This window comes from Uloborus diversus, chromosome 3 (genome assembly GCF_026930045.1).
Source record: "Uloborus diversus isolate 005 chromosome 3, Udiv.v.3.1, whole genome shotgun sequence".
Taxonomy (NCBI): Eukaryota; Metazoa; Arthropoda; class Arachnida; order Araneae; family Uloboridae; genus Uloborus; species Uloborus diversus.
The window spans coordinates 40,914,889-40,936,370 of NC_072733.1; the positions used below are offsets into that span (position 1 = coordinate 40,914,889).

Here is a 21,482-nt window from a genome sequence, read left to right on the forward strand (position 1 = left end):
CTTTTTATTTCCTGTTATACTTTATAATCTCATTGCTTACCACATTTTTTATAGAATTAATTAGTAATGAGACATTGAAACTTGTTTATACTGAAACATGCAGGGTGGTTCAAAAAACAGAATAGGAAGTAAGTGATAGTTGTTTAAAACATTTAGTATGCAAAAACTTGAAGCAAATGTTTTTTAATATAGATATAAATGACATTCAACATACAATATTCTTGAACGGTGAGACATCCCCACTTATGAAATTATAAAGTCTGTTCCAAAACTCTATATAACTTGCTGGAGTGTGCAGAGACCAACAAGTGCATTAATCTTACTTTTGATGGTTGATTTCAGGTCCTACAGTGATTTCAGGTACATAGATTCTGTCCTTTATGTAATCCCATAAGAAAATGTTGCATGGATTTATGTCCAGACTGTATAGGAGACCTCTCTATCTCGTACCCCCCATGATTTTCTCTGCACTTAATGCAATCTAATGCTCACCAAGGATTATTTGAAGTCAAGTGAAGACTTCAGCAGCTTTATGGAGACAAGCCTCATCTTGTATGAACCAGCACCGAAATGTCACGTTTAAACGGCCTCCTTCAGGGCCAAAGTGATGATAATCTTGTATGGACGCAACACCACTGCTTTTGTGAGCCTATGTAATGATGCTTTGGATATGCTTAGTTGTTGGGATGCCTGTTGAGACGAAGTGGTTGGCTGATTCTCAAAGAATATGCGTTCACTTCCTGTTGTCATTAGTAATAACTATGGATTTGCACTCCGATGCCATTCCTCTTGCACCCCAAACACTCTTGGTAGATTCAAGTCGGACCATCAACATGTAAACAATTAAAATCAGTGTGAGATTTGGAAACATCATCAGTCATACGATGGCATCAAAATGACTGCGACTTTTGAGTGCTTTAACTTAGTGCATAATTAGCAACTCTTTTGGTGTTCTTTTCTTTTTGAATTCTTAACCACTTGCCCGTCAAATGAGGCATTACATCAATTATTCTCATGAAATTTTCTTTTAATAATTAACCATCCTTCCAAGGTCAGCAATTCCATACAGCTTATTATTTAATTCAATTAATTCAGTCTTCATCTCAAATGTCAATATATGTGCTATTTAGAGATGAAAACAGTCAGGAAAAAATGGGTAAAAAAAATTCCGAAGAGGTTTATTTCCGATTCGAAAAATTGAATTTTTTGAACTTTTCAGGAAGTTTTAACTGAAGTTTTCAGCAAAAAGTGATAAAATTAGTAGATCTCATACTTAAATTCTGATGCTATTTCCTTCTCCCCCACCGCCTCCTTGTATGTTAAAATACTGTCTAACTTTGATAATGCAAGTTGTTGTGTGATAGTAAAATTTGCATATATCGATTAAAAAAAAACTTTAATACTTTTTGCCCAAAAAATAAAATGTTTTCCGAGAAATTATCTCAATAATATCAATTATATATTTATTTATTTATTAGAGTGTCCTAAAAAAATAAAAGTCGGTTTTTCAAATCGCACATCCTCTTATATTTTTCCTTTTAGATCAAAACAACTGTAAAAGAAAATTCATATAATTTAAATAACGGCTACCCTTGCTGACTTGTGCCTAAAAGTAAACCAGCCCTGTGTGCTAGGCAGTGTTATAAAAATTCAAAGTTACTTATCTGTTTCAAATCAGAGTAAAAACCTTTCTGCAAAAATCTTTTATTTAACATGAACACAACTTGCTTCTTGCAAGATACAGCAACTGAATACATTCCTATTCAGAGTCACAACTGACTACAACTGTATTTATGTCGAGGACTGCATACTAAGTGCCTTGCCTCCATTATTTTGTATACCGATAGATGGCAGCACCATCACCGGATCGAACAGTTAATGAGAATTTAGAACTAGTCCAGGAGCAAATAGCTACCTGGGGCTAGCACCCCCAGAGGTATCGTTTCACTTATAGGACATTGAGACCACGGGCATATTTAACGTCGCCCAGTCCCCTTTAATGACGACGGTGGGTCTTCGACCATCGAGGTTCGAACCCAGGACCCTCCGGCCCCTAATCCGACATTCTAACAATCGGGCTACTACGGCCCCACTGAATACATAGTGAAAATCAAAACATGTCGCTGAAAACCAACAGTTGGAAATGCAGTTACATGTGCAGCCAACACCAGATTGGTCCATTGATTTCATCATATTTAAATTAGCTTCTAGCTGTTGACCAATCTCATGTTGGCTACAATTAAGATACTGAAAAACTAATTTTATATTAAGAAATACTTAATCTAATTTTATATTAATTTTAATAGATAATTAAATTATAAATTATTTATTAACATGAAAGACTACTCTACAGACAGAATAAGATTTTTTTTGGAAGTTCGAAATTTCATGTTGATAAAAAGCGTTGCCTCTATAGCCCCACATGTACCACAAAAATATTTATCCAAATAGAAAAATATTTAGGTGTCCATCAGGTGGCTTAAAATTTATAATTTTCTTCAAAAAATTGATTTTTTTTATTTACCTTTTAAAAAAATACACATGCATTCAAAAAAAAAAAAAAAAATCAAGTTCAAAAATTATTTGCGAACACATTTTCAAATCAACATTTGCAAATAAATAATAAAAAAAATATATTATATTTAAAATGAAAAGTTTAACTTAAAATTGAAAAGATCCATATTTTGAGTACCATGTGACAGACTTAAATATCGCAAGAGAGCAAAAATTGCTATTTAACGCTATAATTGACTCTATTGTTTATATTTTTTATCTTGATAACTTCTTGAAATTTACCTTACATTTTTAAAATTATATAAAGAAATCAAATCAATTTTTTGAAGAAAATTAAATTTTAGGCCTGCTTGACGCCTAAATATTTTTTGATTTGAATAAATATTTTTGTGGTACATGTGCAGCTAGAGGCAACATTTTATAATCATACTTCCAAAAAATATATTTTTTTGATTTGGTCTAGTACATAGTGTTCAGACACATGTTGGCACAGGTTGCTATTGTTCAAATTGTATGAAACTTTTTTTTACTTTTCTTTCTTTTTTGTTTTTTTGATAACCTAAAAGGAAAAATATAACAGGGCAGTGGCATATATATGTTTTTATTTTGGAGGGGGCTCAAAACCCCCAAAATCAGTTCCCCTCTCTCCCCCCCTTTTCAATTTCCATTTTTCTTGGGGGAGGGTGGGGGCTTGATTCCCTCATTTTTTTCGAGGTGGCGCAAGGACTTCATACTGTCACCCAGTGTCGCAACCAAAAAAAAAGGGGAGGGCACTCTTAAACTCTTGCTTCTAACGAGGAAGGGAAGGGGGATCCGAGGTTTTTGCCCCGGAATTTTTTTGAAATTGTAGTCCTAGAAACAGTTTTAGACGGTCTCCTGAAATGTTACAAGGAGGAAAAATTCGGGAGACTTTCTGCGAAAAGTTTTAGAATTTGAAATCTTTAAAACGCTATTTTAGGCTTTTTGTTGACGTTAGGGTAATGAAAGGAACGGGACTTCTTGAAATTGCCCGCTCGATTGATTTAAAAAAATAAAAGAGCGATATTCATTACATCTCTGCTCAATTTTTTTCGCAATTGAAGCTCTATAAATGTAGTTTCTAGACTAACTTCGATAATGTTATAGGCAGGGCGGCTCTGGGGTTCCTGTCAAAAACTAGTTTGAAATTGAAGATCTAAAAATCGAAGTTTTAAAGTGATATTCAGTGATACTAGGGGGAGGAATTTAAATACCCTCCACTTTTCGAAATTGTAGGTTTTTTCATGTTCAGATTTCATACGGGAGCAGTCGGAGCCTCGTCCGAAATTTTTTCGTAATTGAATTCTTAAAAACGTGATTGTGGACCATATTTGGAAACGATAGCGGTTTTGGTAATGTTAGCGGGATTTCCCGATGAATAGTCAGCAACTTCTGAATTTTTTATTTTAAAACTTCTTTTCAAAAGCAATTCAGATTTTCTCCCAACATAATGCAAATTTGGGAAAGGAAGAGAGAATCCTCCCCTGAAAGGAAAAACTCAATTTCAGGTGATCTTTGGAGACATTTAGAAGTTAGGAGCGGTTAGAGATCTTCCTCCGAAATGTTTCAAAATTGAAATCTTCAATACTACCTATTGTAACTGACTAGATTTGGTTTTAAAGATTAATTTCATGCTAGTTAAATTATTGTTTAGCTCAGGATTCGGTGGGTTTTCAGTAGGTTAGGTACTAGCTTATAGGAGTCACTGACTTCAAAAGGTGAGTAAAAATTAAGAGATCGTATATGGTTAGTTAGGTATTTAAAAAAAAAAAATTGTGGTAGAGTATTTAAAATTAGTGTTTATTTTATAATTTGGTGTTTAGTTTAGTTGATTTTTGTACTGGAATTGTAAAATAAATTTGATTTATAGGTTGGGGTAAAAAATTGTATGTAAATGTGACCAATTTTTTCTTTGCTTTAGTTCCTGGGAGTTTTTTTTTTTTAAGGCGGTTGTTTTTTTTTTAATTAAAAATAATTGGTCGTTACGTTAGAAATGTTTTGAAATTGATGGTCGAAAAGTGCCTAAACAAATGCATTTTTAGAACACCAATTTCCATTATTACTTCAATCGAACAACTAAAACTTATTTTAAATTTCTTGCAGGGGACGAGAGTTAAGGAGAGAAACATTTGAAAACCTTTCTTTTCAAATTCTCTTCAGGGGAAAAAAAGAGGGGTGGGGTGAAAGAAAGAGACGGGAACTTAATTTGCTAAGCAACAACCCGCATCTGTTAAATATTTTTAATTTAAAAATTTCTTTTTGAAAGAATCGAGTTTTTTTCCCCCAACATTATTTGCTTTTATTTTTGTTAAAATAACTTCACTTTCCCAAGACGCGTTTTTTTTTCTTGAATAAGGGAGACGGAACCCCTGACCCCTTCTGAACTCTTACCATTGCCTAGTGCCTTCTAACGCAGGGTTTCCAAACTTTATCGCGGCACCTTTTGAAAAATTAGAATTTTCTCATGGCATCTAGTCTAGTTTAATGTACATATTATTACCGTGGGCATTTCGCGGCACCCCTCACCTCTTCCTGCTACACCGAGTTCGGAAATCCCTGGTCTAGCGTATTATAAGTATTATTGGCACTATCATTATTTTTTTCTTTTATGTATTTATTAATTTATTTATTATTATTATTATTATTATTATTATTATTATTATTTGTAGCCTAAAGTTTGTAAACTATCAGTGAGCAAACTAAAACCAAATAATTACTTTTAGTTAAAATTTTTTCCAGATTTTGGAGGGGCCCAAGCCCCCTCAGCCCCTCTCTTATATACGCCCTTGTAACAGGGTGTGACTTGAAAATTCGATTTTCTGTTTTTTGCGGGGGGGGGGCACCCTATATCTATTTTATTATGAACTTTCACATTCCATTGAACAAAACCCAACTAACTTTTACATAACACAGAATAAAACTTAAACGAAAATAAAAAAATTTTGACAAAATACAGAATTTAATTATTATAAATTCACAGAGCAGTAAATTAAACACCACTTTAAAAAAGTTTCTGCATACTCTGCCGTTCTTAGATCAGAAGTGAAATCTGCAATTGAGCTCAAACTCGGATAGTGCGTTTTAAAGTTTGGCTCTTCCATATATTCGATTCATAAGTCATTTTCTTTTTTTTTCCCAGAATTTTTCTAAAAAATAGTTCCCAATAAAATGATCCTAAAACATTTCATTTATTAAGCAAAATGCGAAACAGAGAACAACTTGGTTACAATAACTCAATTTTGTTCAAAAGTGCAGGTATGACTACTTTTACTACTGTGGTCACCAGGTGGAACAGTTAACTGAAACTCCAGCATGAGTTTTGGTTCAGCTTTAGAAATCATTACACAGCTTGGCTTGGAGTTTCTGTTGGAAAGATAAAGAAACACCAATTTAGTTTTGATTTGGACTTAGACTGGATTGGAAAAAATCGAAACTCAAAAGCTTTCATTTTCAGACATTAAAGTTACATTGCTAGGGAGGGAAATCATACTTATTTTTCTTTCAAACAATATCAATCATGTTTGAATGTCAATGATTGCTATTATAATTTCAAGTTTCAAAGGCAATCTGAAATAGGAAACCTAATTGTTATGAGTTGACACACCTTACCCAATATTATTGGTTGAGCCACAATTTGACTTATTTCTTGTGTTTGACCAAAAAAGCCCTTGGTTATGAAACAAAAGGGCTATTTTTTTCCAATGAAACTTACCTTTATGTGTATTTCTGTCAAGCAGAAAACGAAGATGCCTAGATTGCATATGTTTTTTTAATGCTTAACCCGTTATATGTTCCAAAAAACATTAAGAAACTCTATTCTATGCATAAAAAAATCAAATTTTCCATTTTTTCCAAAAAAAAACCCATGTTTTTTTTTCCATCACTTCAAAATTTCTGGGAATTTTATATCTCTAGTGCTATTACACAGTGAAAGAATTGTACTTTTATCAATACATTTGAAATCAGGAACTTAAAAGTTCTTTTTTTTTTTTTTTTTTGGACCATCCTGTTAGAGCTATGTTTTATACTAGCTTACTTAGCTAATTGTTAGATTAATTAAGTTTGATTTTAGTACTGTGCATGCAGGTTTTCTTTTAAATACAATATGAATGGTAATACTGTTCGAGTGGCAAAACAAGAAATCTGTCACGGAGAATATTTACTTATTTCTCATATTTATTAACATGATTACATATCGTCACCTCAGAGCAACAGTAAAATATCTAATCCCATAAATAATACTAAGATATCTTATTGTTGCTCTGAGGCGCCAATATACAACTGCATATACAGGTGTCTCTTGTATAACATAGTACTTGTACTACATGGTGTGTATATTACACGGTACCAAATTTGTGATTATTATAACACGGTTTCAATATTACACGGCACAAAACTTGAATTTAATACTTGACAGTTTTAATGAAACACAAATTTAAAAAGATCGAATTTAACTTTTCTTTATTACACTATTACAAAATGCATGATAATAACTCTAATAAGTTTTTACTTTGTATTTATGAAACTTATATGAAAAATTACTTATTTCAAGCTTGAAAGTTTGGTTTCCCCACATAACACTTAACTTTCAACTTTTAAAACTTTTTTTTTCCCATCTAAATGCAAAAAGATGAAAATTATTTTGTTTCCAATGCATTGTAAGAAAATAACAATCGGATTAAATGTAAGCTAAATTTGGAAAACAATCAGTAAAAAAATGCAGTCAAAACAAAGTATAAAATGAAATGAATAGAAATTCTATTTATTTTATTTTATATTTTGTTTTGTTGTTGTTCCTTTGGTGAACTTTATTGCAATCGAAAAGCTCAGATTTTTTTTTTCTGATAGAATGTGCTTTATACTTAGTAAAGAAAGTTAGTAAAGTTTTCCTCTTGTTGTTCGTAATCATTTTACTTTGAAGTATATAAAATAATAAAGTTGCATCATTTATAAAAACACAAATTTTGGATCAGTGGTCTATTGTATGTTTTGGTTGCCAGTTTTTGTTTGTATGATTTATTTAACCAAAATTTTAGTCATTATAAAAATTTGCACCTCAAGGCTTGGTTTTGATATAACACAATACACATTCCTTGATTAAAGTTATTTCTAAGTCTTGTACTACACAGTTTCAATATGACACAAAACACTCTTTCAATACAATAGGATACATATTGACACGAGTTATCATTTGTACATGATTAATTAGTTTGAAAAAACTATTTTAAAAAATCTCGTATAACATGGTTTCAATACTACACAGAACGAATGAACCGTGTTATACGAGGGGCACCTGTATGTGCATAATATAGTTTTAATAGTTTAGGGCTACAGATAAGTTATAATCAATTATTCCCATCTTTGTTATGACACTGGTGCTGTTAACAGTTTATTCCATCATGCAAGTTTTACATGGTATTAAAAGTTAGATGAAATAGAATACAAAAATGTTCTTACCCAGCTTTATTGAAAACATTTTGCTGACTGGCTCTTTAGGGTGTTCATAAATACGTACAAAAAAAAAGTTTCTTTTAGATAACAGGACACCCCTCAATATTTTTAGACTTGTGAATAGGAATATACTGGAAGAATTTTAGCTTCCTATTTCAACTGAAAGAGGGTGCTCAACCCCCTCCCCCAAACTTCATACGTATGGGGAGGAGGATTAAAAAAATACATTGAACTGAAAAAACAATGCTACATATTATAATATACACAAATAATATGAATATACATTGCAATAAAATAATTATAAAAAAAAGCTAGGAAATTACATTTTTCTAAATTTGTGACATTTTCTATCGTACGGCTAATGTTAAATTGAGGGATCATTGAGCACCCTCTTAAAATTTGCGTAAAAAGCTAAAACTTTTACAGCACAATACTATTAGTAAGTCTAAAAAAATAGGGGGTGTCATGGACTCTAGCTGAAAAAAAGTTTTTTTGAACCACCCTTCCCCCTCTTTTCATATCACTTGCCTTGCAGTTACTTTTTATTTTTATGCTATTAATGTTATTTCTATTTATCTTTTGAAAGCCAAAAATGTAACAGAAATAAAATGTAAATGATCCCACTTAAACCTCCCCTTAACTCCCCCCCCCCCCAACTCTTTTGTTTTATTTCTTAAAAGAAATCAGGATCATTTCCTAAAATGTTATGATTATACCCTAACCCCTGCTTTTGGTGACACAACTTGATTATTTTTTCAGTTATTTTGTTCCTCGTAACTATACATATGATTACATCATACAACCTACTATTTAAATCATTAATTTTTGTTTCATCAAAAAAAAATCTGGAAAAACTCTGGATGACAGTAGAATACTGTTACCCAATGAACCTGCATGAATTGCGGCCATTGCGGCCTGGAAAGGATTATATATCACCAGCAGGCATTTGTTATTCGTTGTTTACAGAAGAACACAGAGCGGTACATTACAGCTAGTTACCAAAAATAAAACTAGTTGAACACAAAACATCACGTACAAACTTTACACTGGTTCTGCCACCAGTCAACCAAACTCACTGCCACCTGTTTGGTCTTTCATAACATTATTCATATGCCCACCACTTCATTAAATTCTGTTCATGGCTAATGTTGAAACAGTTTACATAAAATAACAATTTTATAATGTCATTAATTTCTGTTAATAGAAATAGCTGTTATACTTGTGATTAGTTTGGCTCTTTGTCAATACCTTTATAATCGGCAATGGTGCAAATCTCATCAACTTTGAGCTATCTCTAAATATTATTGAATTGTTATAAAATTTTGTTCCACTTATTTTCTAATGTTTTGAATCCAAATTAGGGAGTAGGAGTAAAAAAGTAAAATAAAGTTGAAAATGTACAAAGACCATGAAGGCAGCATAAGAAATGACTGACTCACAGATAGTCCTTCATATGCAATAGATAAGGAAATTTTTGTTATTTCAATTTATGTTCTGTTTCTAAATCAGTTTTGCTTCAGAAATGAAAGTCCCCAAGTTTTCAATGCATGCTTATTTTTCTGAAATATTGAGGGGAGCTTGCCTGCCCCCCTTCCCCCGTGCCAACTACCATTGCCTATGTTCTGAATCATGTGAGATTCATTATGTTTCCAATTCAATGTTTTTTTTATATATATATATTTTTTTTTTATTTGAAAAAATTATTTCTTGTCCAGTGGTGTAGAAGTTTCAACACAGTTCAACATATACCTACAAAAGTAGGTATGTAATTTCAACTTTTGCGTAAATGCATTTTTTACAGTTTTTTCAGTGAAATACCCAAGTAGGCCAACAACCTGAGACAGTCGGAGAGTTTCAAAATGGTCACCTTAATGGTCTAACCAAAACAGGAAAAGTTATTGTAACTAACCGACTTTTTGTTTAGACTGATACATGAATTTGTCCTTGAAAATTTGTTTTTGGACAATGCCTACTTTTGCAGCTTTGGGCTTCAATTGGGAAAATCATCGAATTTTTGGTTTATTAAGCAATACTTATATAAATGATACTCTTAGCCCAAAATTTTCCTGAAGGGGCAAATGCAGTATAAAAAGTGAAAGTTATTTTTGATTTGCATTTTTCAGGTTACTTCTTTTGTTTGTTTCTTCATTTAACTTTGTATTAGAAGAATATTACATTTATTTGATTAACATGCATGTAGAATAGAATGTCCTTTGCATTTTATTGCTTAAACTTCTATTCAGTTGTGTACTTGATGTAATGAAAAACTATATTCACCTTCTCCTTCCCTAAAAATTTTTATGGAGCAAGTTGAACACATTAGGGTGTTTTCTTTTTTTTTTTTTTTTAACTCTTGCCAAGTCAAATAATAACTTTACGGCATAGGCTGTCAATGGATTGTTTGATAAATATTAGTTGATTAATTATGGCTGTTAATTGATTGTGGTGCATAAGATAATGAATTATTGTTGTTTTGGTGATTGATGGATAAATTGGACATTCTCCAATTTCATCCCTGGGACTAAAAATATATATCCAACCATTAGGTCATAACTTTTAAAATGTCAGAAAAAACAATTATGCTGTGAAAATAACTAGTGTAAGGTTAACAATTCAAAACTAATAGTAAGAGCCAGTTTTTATAAGAGTCAGGCAGGTCAGATACATGCCATTTTTGATTTCGCTAAAAAATTTGCAGAGGATTCTTCAAATGATTTTAGATGACTCATTTTTTTTCCAAAAAAAATTTTTTTGACCCGCAAATATTCCGAAAGTTGGTCCCGACTTAAGGTTTTTCTCAAATCGTTATTTTTTAATATTCAATTATATCTGCACATTGAGCATCAGCAAAAGTAATCTTTGTGATTACAACATGATATTTAGTGCCTCAAATGAAATATATTGTAAATTTTATCACTGACCTTCAGTGCACCCTGGCTAAACTGAGCCGAAGAAATTGAAAATGTGACATGTTTGATGCCTCTTGGTTCCATTCACTAAGGCTCCACCATGGTTTTTGTGTAATTTGTGTAATAATATATATAAATTATTCAATACTCTCATTAGTTGCATGGCTCATCCTTTGCGCTGCCAAAAAATGGCGTTTTTTGTTTCGAAAAATGCTAAAAAGTGCAGTTTTCATAAGCCTTTATCTCAGTGCAGAGGGCAAGGGCGGATTCAGGGGAGGGTCAAAGGGTCAGCTGACCCCCCCCCCCTCCTGTGACAATAATTTGTTTTACGACTATTATAAAATTTCATTTTTTGAAGCCGAAAAAATAGTTCTGGGAATCAGATATGAACTTTTTCTCCAACTAGTTTATAGCTGAAATCTCATATATTTCAAAGTTTACCGTAATGTTTGTCTGCCTAAACAAGTGGGCAGTTGAGTTTTGATGAAAGTTTGAGAGAATGTGATCCATGGCGCAGGTTGCGCCATTAAAATTTAGGATGGAGGGGGGTGAAACGGTTGTGCTCCCATTAGGAGGAGGGTGACCATCACCCTTGGAGGCGAGGCATCCCTGCTTAACTAATATTTTTTGCATAAGAGGTATAACGTTGGCCATTGAAACTTGACCCCCCTTACAAAGCTGTCTAGATCCGCCCCTGACTGAGGGTCAGTGTAGAACTGGATACCTGCATTTCAAATTAGAGTATATATTTTCACAAACAAGTGACAGAACTCTGGGCAATGGTTCTGCAGGCTCATAAAATGCAGTTCAAGATGAGGAAATTGCACACGAGTTAACGACGCATCCAGTTAGTTGTACTCAAGTTATATGCTTTGTCTTGCATTTTTTTACTGTCCCACTAGTCAGTTAGGCAACTGTATCCTTGTTTTATAATGTCATAATATTGCTTTTATGATAAGTAATAAATTATGACTTTGAAATTGTTTGCTATCATGGTAGTTTAGTGCAGAGAAAATTATTTTTGTTACCATAATGTACAGCCTAAAGTGGTAGAAAATAAGTAATTATCCAACAAAAAAAGCTATCTTAGTGAAAATATTTAAAAACGTGCCTAAAACACCATCAAAAGAGTGTTACAAATAACTTAAGTTTTTATTGCAATAACAAGTTTTTTTTTTTTTTTCACTTTGCTTCCAGTTATAATATAAAGTATGCAAGTAAGTATAATCAGTCTACTTGCAAGCCTATAACTCTTTTGTGGTAAGTTTTTGATCATACTAGTTTTTTAAGTAGTATCTGGAAGTCCCTGGGGGAAAGTTAAACCCGGATATGTTGATTGAACTGAAAACGGAACAGTTCATTTTACTGTTTTGAAATACGTATTGTGTTCTTGAAAAGAATTTGCCTATAGTTCTGTCACTTGTTTGGGAAAATACACATACTCTAGTTTAGTCCAGTTCTACACTGACTCTCAGTGCATTGAGATAAATGCTCATGAAAACTGCACTTTTTAGCATTTTTCGATAGAAGAACCGCCAATTTTTGTCAGCGCAGAGGGTTAGCTGAGCAACTAATATGAGGGTATTGAATAGTTTATATATATTATTACACAAATTACGTACAAAAAACATGGTGGAGCCTCAGTGCATGGAACTAGGAGGGAGGACTCAAACATGACACAGTTTCACTTTCTTCGGCCCAGTTTAGTCACCCCTGCCAGGGTCCACTGAAGGTCATCCACAAAATTTACGATATATTTCAATTCAGGTACTAAATATCATATTGCCAACACAAGAAGTTTTTTGGCGGATGCTCAATACACAGAAATAATCGAATTTTAAAAAACTGATTTGGAAAAAACTTCTACGGCAGGCTCCACTTTACGAATTTTTACAGGTCCCCAAATATTTTTGGAGGAAAAGAAAAAATATGTGCCTTATACAATCTTTAAAAGAATTTACCATAAAAATTTTAGCAAAATCAAAAATGGTGTATATCTGTACACCCCATTTCTGCCGGTTCTGATAAAAACTGGCTCGTAATAAGGATAATCTTGAATTGATAACTGACTTGTTATGCCTGGTTGATGTTCAACTTTACAACACATGTGACCACTTACACCATTTCACTCTCTCTATATGTTTCATCACCTATGCTTGTTATTTAAGCTAATATAAAAATCTCATATGATTTCTTTTTCCCTATATTAGAGATATAAAGTGCATGGAACATCTAAGCTCTAAAGATGTGATCTGAGTGATTCAGCGTGATATTTTACTCTTGTATGTTGCCAATCTCTACTGTGGCTTTTTATATCTCACTTTTATGTACCTATTTTAATAAAGTTTTATACAAAGTTTAACATGCTCATGTGTCTTTTTTTTTTTTTTTTTTTTTTATTGATTTCTTTATTTGATGGAAATAAGCTCAGGCATCTTTAAAATATCAAGTTTCTTTCTTAACTCTCAAAATGGCTTCAGTTATCTTCATCAGGGAAAATTTTATCTCGCACATACAAGGTAGCAATTTTGTCCATTTTTTTGCAAAATGTCCGGGATACTGGAAGAAATTGGATGAAATGAAAATCAACTGCTTTTCCATATGTTTGATAGTTTAATTTATTGTTATGATGTAAAAAAATTAGTATATACTTGTAATACATTTTTCATTGTCAGTTAATCATTTAGTTAAAATAGAATGATTGTACACTTGAGAATCGAATAAACTAAAAAAAATTATTAATTACAGATTAGTGCAACTAATTTTAGATTATATATTTTACTTAAAAATAATAAAATGAAACAAAGTGAAGAGGCAAAGTCAGTGTGATAATAATATAACAATAATAGGAATTAAACTCATTGGAAGAGTCACATTAAATGCTTGGAGAAATACATACTAAACCAACTTATTTTCTTAAAAATTGTCAATAAACCTAAAGAGAAAATAAATACAAACATAAAGAATGATAATATAGGGTTAAAGAATATAGTAATTATAAAGAAGTGAAACATCTAATTTCTCTTTTGAAACAAATGAATTTTCATTAGAAAAAGAAATGAGTGAGTTGAGAATCTTCCAAGAAAATTCTCAACTATTGCAGACGTAACTGACGAATTTTTGACACTTTTGGGAGCTGAAGAAACTAAAACTCATAGCAAGTTTCTGCAGAAAAGATTTGAAAACTGCACCACTGTAGGTTACATTGCATCATATATGTTACATCAGAAATACATTAGTGGAAGACTTACCTAGGAGAAATAGCAAGGAATTGGCTGAATGTCATTGATAAAAATCTGACGCTAGTTACATTTTGTATAAAACATCTTTCTTTCTAGCAACCAATGTACATGCATATTTTTCTTAGACAATCGTAGACAAAATATATCACCAGCAGAATGCAGCGGTGCCCACCTAAGGGGGGGTCATGGCGCAGACTGTGCCATTGATATTTTTAGGGGAGGGTATTTTGAGGGATATTTTTCTTATTTGGGAGAGGCTCTTGGTTTGGGGGGGGGGTCTCCGCTATATTGAGGGAGGTGCACCCTTGCCCTTAGAGCGGTGGGTACCCCTGCAGAGTGAGTAGGAATCACTGAAGAGAAACAGTGATTTTGGAAGTACTATATCCAAATTTGCATATGAAGTATATACAAACTGCATCAAAATTGATAATGGCGTATGAAAGCTCAAATTCTAAATTGACAACTTACTGATGAAGTATTTGGCAATTATTAAATATTTTTCAATCTATGCACATTGAATGTCATAAAATTTCACAATAGAACTTTTAAGCATTGCTGTAAAAATATTTTTTTCATATTCTGCTTCATTCAATAAATTTAACTCAAAAACATTTTTATTTGTAAATTTTTCAACTTTTTATTGATTTCCCCTCATAGCAAATTATTTATGCATGCTGCATGTTTTTATGGATATGTTAATCTCAATACACACACATAACTAAATATTATATAAAACCTAAACATTAGATAACTTAGGTACAGATGTACCGTGCATGTTTTTACAGATATATTAATATTATACAAATCAGGAAAAGTTACTATTTTGGTAGAGTTGTGAGAACTTGGAGCAGCTTACCGGAGAAGACTGTAAGTACTAGGTGGTAGCTAGCTTTAACTGATCTTCAATGAGGACTAATAAATATACTAGGACCAGCCTAACTGGGCCCTGAGCCTGAAAACTTTTTATTTTTATAACTACCTTTATTATGGGCAATGAAACTCCCATATCACGGAAAAACATCTTAAAGTTTACTGCTGATATGTTTGTTTTTTAAAATACTATCACATGCATTATAACTTATTAGTATTCAATTGTTATTTATAAACACTTAATGGACTTCAACTGAACTTTTTTTTTCATTTTCACTTTAAAATATTTTACATTCAACTTGACATATATATTTATGTATGCTATTTTGATGTTAAATTAGTACTTGAATAGGGAGAATTAAAAACTTTCAATTTACTGAAGAAGTGGACGAAATGGACAAAGTGATATTTTATCCAAAGCAGATTTTTCCAGGTTTTTTTCTGGCTTTTTTTTCTGAAGTGAACGAAATAGAACAACCCTGAGCGCACACATACTGTTTAAATGTTTCATTAGCGTTTCAAAATGATTGCCCCAACGTTAGCATTCGATTTAAAACATTTATGAAACAAGTCATTCCATAGAAAATCAACGAAAAAAAAATCTCTGCCTGAGCATCCCAGATTTTTATGAAATTTTCAGAAATCTTACCCTTTGTCATCTTAAAGTTATTTTTTAGCACTTTTTTTACTTTCCATCAGTTTAAAAATGTACCTCAAGTTTTACAAGAGCTATAAAGTTGTATAATGCCTCATTTAAAAGGGAATTCCATGTACTGTAATTTGGTATTTAACTTCCAATTAATAGATATCTATGAGAAAAGCCCGAATTATTTTTTTTAAATTTTATGAATAAAAATTAAGTTTTTTAGAATTTTTTCAAAAATTTGATTTTGAATCATTTTTTGGAGACACTGTTTTAGCATGGATTTAGAAAATCTCTCTAATTTCTTTATTTTTCAACCAATTAAGCTGAATTTGATTTCAATTTCAAGCAAATACTTTTCTCTTTCAGTGTGAACGACAGAAAGTATTCTGTGAATAGTTGAGGGTTGCCACTTTATCTAAAGTCAGTTTTTATGCTTTTTCAATTGGGAGATTAAATAAATCATATCTCCGGAGCACCTACTACGATCTGCATCAAAAATTTTTTGTAACATATTTAAATCATTCTCTTGCTGTGTAAAAAAAAGTAGAAGGGGGTTTTTTGTTGTTTTGAAATTTAAAAAAAGATAAAAGTTTTTCAGAAAATACTAGTTTTTTATTACTTTAAAAATCACTTTTAACCTTAAAAAAGGCTTAAAACTTTTCAGAACAATTAATGCTGGACTGTCATACGATTTGTATCAATAGTTAATTGTTTAAAATTTGTTTACTTTGGAGAAGAATTGTGCAAAAACCTCTGTTTCAGACTTCGCAAAAAAAAAAAACTTTTTATTGAAAATGTACTAAATATTAAGAATTATAATTTGAAGAATAGGGTGAAGAAATATTTCTAATATCCTTATTTAGCACTTGTTTTCGATAGTAAAGGATGGAAAAAAGAAAAAAAAAGATAATTACTATTGAAAAGTTTTCACAGCCTGAACTTGATTGGTTTACGTAACACCTGACAACGATCTTCCCGTATTACAATACTCATGCAATACGCATCATTCTTCTTTTGCTTTGAAAATGAATCGACACATAGCTTTTTGTGGATTATTAAATGTGAAATGAAAGGCATGCTTGTGCGGTCGGCATATTTTTTTTTTTTTTTCATTTACTATTTCCTTTATATCAAAAGATGAGAAAATCAGAATTTCAATCAATACGTTTCAAAGAGATTTTAAAGTATAGGGTTTGGGGGGGGGAAAGTGGTCACACACAAATAAAGTGCTGTAGCTTGGAAATAAATGTCGAACAAGTGTCAAATTTTTATTCTAGAGTAGGGAAGTAAAAAAGTACATTTTGAATGCAAAATTTTACAACTGGCAATATTTTATTCAGTAAAAAAAAATATTTTGTGTGCATATGAAATTTTTTTAAATCCAAACACCTCTTTTAACTTCCTCGGGAAATGTTGTTTGTTAGAATTATGAACAAACAGATTGACAGCGCAGGAAACTTCCTACATGTCTCAATAACTCTTACTCATTAGCAGTAAGCTGAATCTATTTTGTATAATTTTTTTAGAACACTTTAAGTAAGATGGGGTAAAGTGGTCATAATATTAGGCTTAACGTATGTCATTCTTCTAAAGTCACTTAATCTTAGAGGGTTGATTTTATTTTATCTGATATACCCTAACGCCCCCCCCCCCCACCTTGATATTATTTTGCCCCCCCCCCCTTAGGTTAAGAACCGCTGATGTAGAAAACCTACAAAAACTAAAAAATTGCCGATTATAAAAAGTTACAAAAGAACAATATAATTTCTTACGTAATTTAATTGAAACTTGAATCAAAGAATACCATTGAGACTTAACTAGGTTTTTCATTAATATAAAGTCATAATTAAAATAATTTAAAGTAATGTTAGGGGAAATAGGTACTGTTTTAAGACTTGACTATCGTAATGCAATGTTAAAAAAAAAAAGTTCCTGCTTTTTTTTACAGAATTCAATTGAATTTAAATGTGCTTGAACTATTTCATGAGTAATTTTCAATAACAAAAATATTATTTAGTATGAGTTATACATTTTTTCATATTTATGTTTCACACTTGATATAATCATAGTTTACTTCACCTTTTCTTTTTTTTTTACTCTCATGGCATTGCGAAATTTGCACTACTAATCCGCCCAAAATTAATTAAAAGATAAGAATTTTAAATTTAATAGTTTGAACAGTTTAATAGTTTAAACCAAAATCAGTGAGTTATTTTATTATTATTTGATCTCTACTTTCTTTCGTTTGCATTCAAAGTAATAATTAGAAAAGCATTTTAGTGAAACAGTACAAACTTAACATGTGGATTACTGTTTCACTGATGTAATTTAATATTTTAGGCATAAAACATGAAAATTATTAGAATACAGTTAATATTACTATAATATTAAACTAGTTACATCCAATAACCATTAATAAAGCACATCTAGCTTTGCTACTTTGGCAAATATGAGCAAAAATATTTTGCCAGTACAGTTTTTACCCTTTCTTACGTCATGTTATTTTCTGACCAGTAAGATTCTATGTTAGTTTGGTGAGAATTGGGTCCAGGGCCGGACTGGGTGGTCAAAAGAGCGCGGGAAGGCTACGTCGGAAGGCGCCGATTTAGCCTCCACGATACCTTAAGAACTTAAGATTTAATACGTACTTTTTTAGGGCATAAAAATCATTGAGAAGTAAATAAGCGCTTTTTTTGTTTCAGAATATGCCTAAAAGGGAAGTCATATTTTTTGCAAGTTTAATAATAGTAGGAGAGTCTCCCTTCCCTGCCAAGGGCAATGACGAAACCCATTAAATATTACTGAGCACCCTCTAGAAACAGTCCCTACCCCCGAAAAAAAAAAGAGGAAAGACCCCTAAAATAATCCCTGAAAGTTTCAATAACGTAGTCTGCTCCGTGACCCCCCCATCCTCCCTCGTGTGGGAGCCTTGACTACGGCAACGGTACAAAAATACTCTAACACAGGGATCTCCAATCTTTTTTGCTGAAGGGCCACATTGTAAATTTTTGGAGGCAAGACGAGCCAATAATTCAACAATATTTCAAGTCAAAGATTTTCCTACTTACAAATAAAGTTTGAAAACGCAATTTTAGATTATCTTTGGTTATTTATAATAATAAGGAAATGAAGAAAGATTCAGATCCCCTCTTCAAAAACGTTTTGGGAATGAAGTCCTAGAAACACATTTCAAGATATCTTTGATGGTGTTAAAAGAATGGTCAGAATTCAGGACTTTTTCCAGAAATTTTTTGGCATTGAAATTTAATAAACGCAGTTTTAAGCTTTGTGTTGAGACTTTTGGAAAGGATTCCTCGGAATCTCTCTCCGGAAATCGTTTGAAATTAAAATCACCAAAACACCATTCAAGGATATTTTCGATCAAATGAAGCGAAAGGAAGAGGTAAGTGACCATCCTCTAGAATTTTTTTTTTTAATTGAAGTCTTAACAGTGCGATAAAAAAAATATTTGGTAACTTAAGGGAGGAAAGTGAAATTTAAGACTCTCATGGCATACTCCACTGTGTTTTGCTATATCACTTGATTTCTTGTCTGATAACAGAGTATATACCCCAGGCCTATAGCTATTTATTTCATGTACAAAGAAAAGACAAATTAATATCAACATTTTATAAAGCAAAAAGGGTATAAAAGCATGTGCAGCGGACCTGAGAACAAAAATGAGTTAAATGCATAGATAATCCCTTTATTTTTTAATACAAAAATCTGCCCTCTAATGACTTTGAAATTGAGTAAATATTTATGAATGATAGCATTTATTTTCCATTTTGAAACTAATCATATTACAGCTAATTATGAATCATAGCTAGTAATTCTATAATTTAAAATTACACATGAAGAAAAATATTTTCTTTATAAAAAGAAATAAAAACTGAAATGAGTAACTTGCTTTTGAACAGGCCCTTTAGTTGGTGTATCCAATTTCACAAGAGCGCCCTCAGGGAGCCCTGCAGTCCTCAAATGGTCACTTCGAATTTTTACTAATCTTTCACAATTAATTACAGACTTATCAATGAAATATTTGCCATACTTTACGGGCCTCAGCAGGATAAAAAGGGTTATGTAATGCACATACAAAAGTCTTATTTATTTTTAAATGTCAGTCATTCATACTTTTATTTTATAGGCGGGTGCCGTGCAAAAAAAATTTTTACGAAAAGGGCGCCTTGACACAAAAAGTTTGGGAATCAGGCAATGGAAAAATCTAGTCATGATTTTTCCGACGCGACTAAAAATATGAGGATTTTTTCCCCCATAATACACTATTTTTAATACGCAGATTTCAAAAACCAACAGTATTCGCAACTTTACTTGCTTCTATTATCTTTATGATCGTTTTTCATTATTTTTTTTGCAAACGAATATTAATTTCCAGTATTCTATATCGGTCGTTACCATTTTTCAAAACAATTAAAACTACAAAATGAAAAATCTTTGTGTCTTTAACAAAACTTTCCCGTAATTTCTGCTTATAATCTTGATGTAATCTTAAAGTCTAATAAATTGCTGAACAAAACATCTGTGTACAAACAGCAGAACATGGAGAACAGGGAGTCAGGCTATCCGCTCTGACAGCAACTTAAGTACGGTTAATAAATCACACAATTCTTGTAATTCTTGACTATAGATAATGTTCGTCACTATCCAGGACTAGTCACTATCAACATCACATCCCTTTTTTATGAGGAAACACCTAAAAGGCCCTGGGAAACACCGGGTGTTTGCTTTTGTTCTCAGAACATGACTGTAGGCTAAGGAGCAGAGAGAAGCCAGTGGAGGGCGGAGCAGAGTTGACGAAACGAAAGGAGCTTTTATGAGAGTAAAAGAGAACGTTTTGTATAAGAAGATAGAGAGCAAAGAATGAAAACATTTACTTTCAAAACACTTTTTGCTTCCACATAATTTATTTCTATATTGCATTCCCATACATTGTTTTGGGAAATAAGTTTACAACAGAAGGGCGCCTTTCGAGAGGGCGCACCGGGAAATGTCCCGGTCAAGTCTACGGCCAGTACAGGCCTGATTGGGCCGTTTAAATTTTATTGCAATCCTTGTATCCTCTCTGTTGCAAAGTAAACTTCTTGGATAATAAAATACTATGTTTTAAATTATATTGTTTTCAAGTATTTTACAACTTCGCAATAAATTCTATTACAGTTTCTTTATTTGACGGATTATTCAACATTTTCATGAAGGTTTTTATTTTTATTATTTAATGTTTTACAGCTTGCGACCTTGCGGGCTATTTTAATCTAGCTTTTCACTTTTTATTCAATGACTTTTTTTCTTAAATTGTGGATTATTTTACGTTTTATGGGATAATTTTAATTGTTCGGTGATTTTTCTTTCTTTTGGTGGAAGTCTTTGTCTTTTTAAATGCCTAGTTTTGTTTAAAACTTCATTAAAAAGACAAAATAACGTATATTATGGCCAAGTAAAAAAAAAATCTAAGTCATTAATCATTTTAAATTTGAATGTGTCAGAAGATGTATGCAACTGTACTCAACGTCAAATCGCGGATATCTCAAATTTGCTGCATCGACTGCGCATGAGCATGGACTTAGCTCATTCGAAAAGTCTTGCTTAAATTAATTGCAAAAATTTTGTCTGTTAACAAATTACTGCAAAAGACGGATATCCACACACATATTTCATATATTTTCAATTCATAATGTGTTATATTTGTGAAAAATGCATTAATTTCGAAAATAAGCAAACCAATAAATAAGTGCTATTTTTTGTTTTCAATTATAAAGTTTATGTATCATTTTCATATGCGTACAGTTTCATATAATATGTCACGCAAAATAT

At 31.9% G+C, this 21,482-nt stretch overlaps 1 long non-coding RNA gene across 1 annotated transcript in view; it reads left to right on the top strand.

The window, feature by feature from the left end:
- Nucleotides 1–13,224, top strand: part of LOC129218633 (uncharacterized) — a 29,332-nt gene extending 16,108 nt beyond the window's left edge. Inside the window, exon 3 of the long non-coding RNA XR_008580351.1 lies at nt 13,103–13,224. This is a non-coding gene — a long non-coding RNA (uncharacterized LOC129218633). The remainder of the gene's footprint in view (nt 1–13,102) is intronic.
- Nucleotides 13,225–21,482: the final 8,258 nt, after the last annotated feature.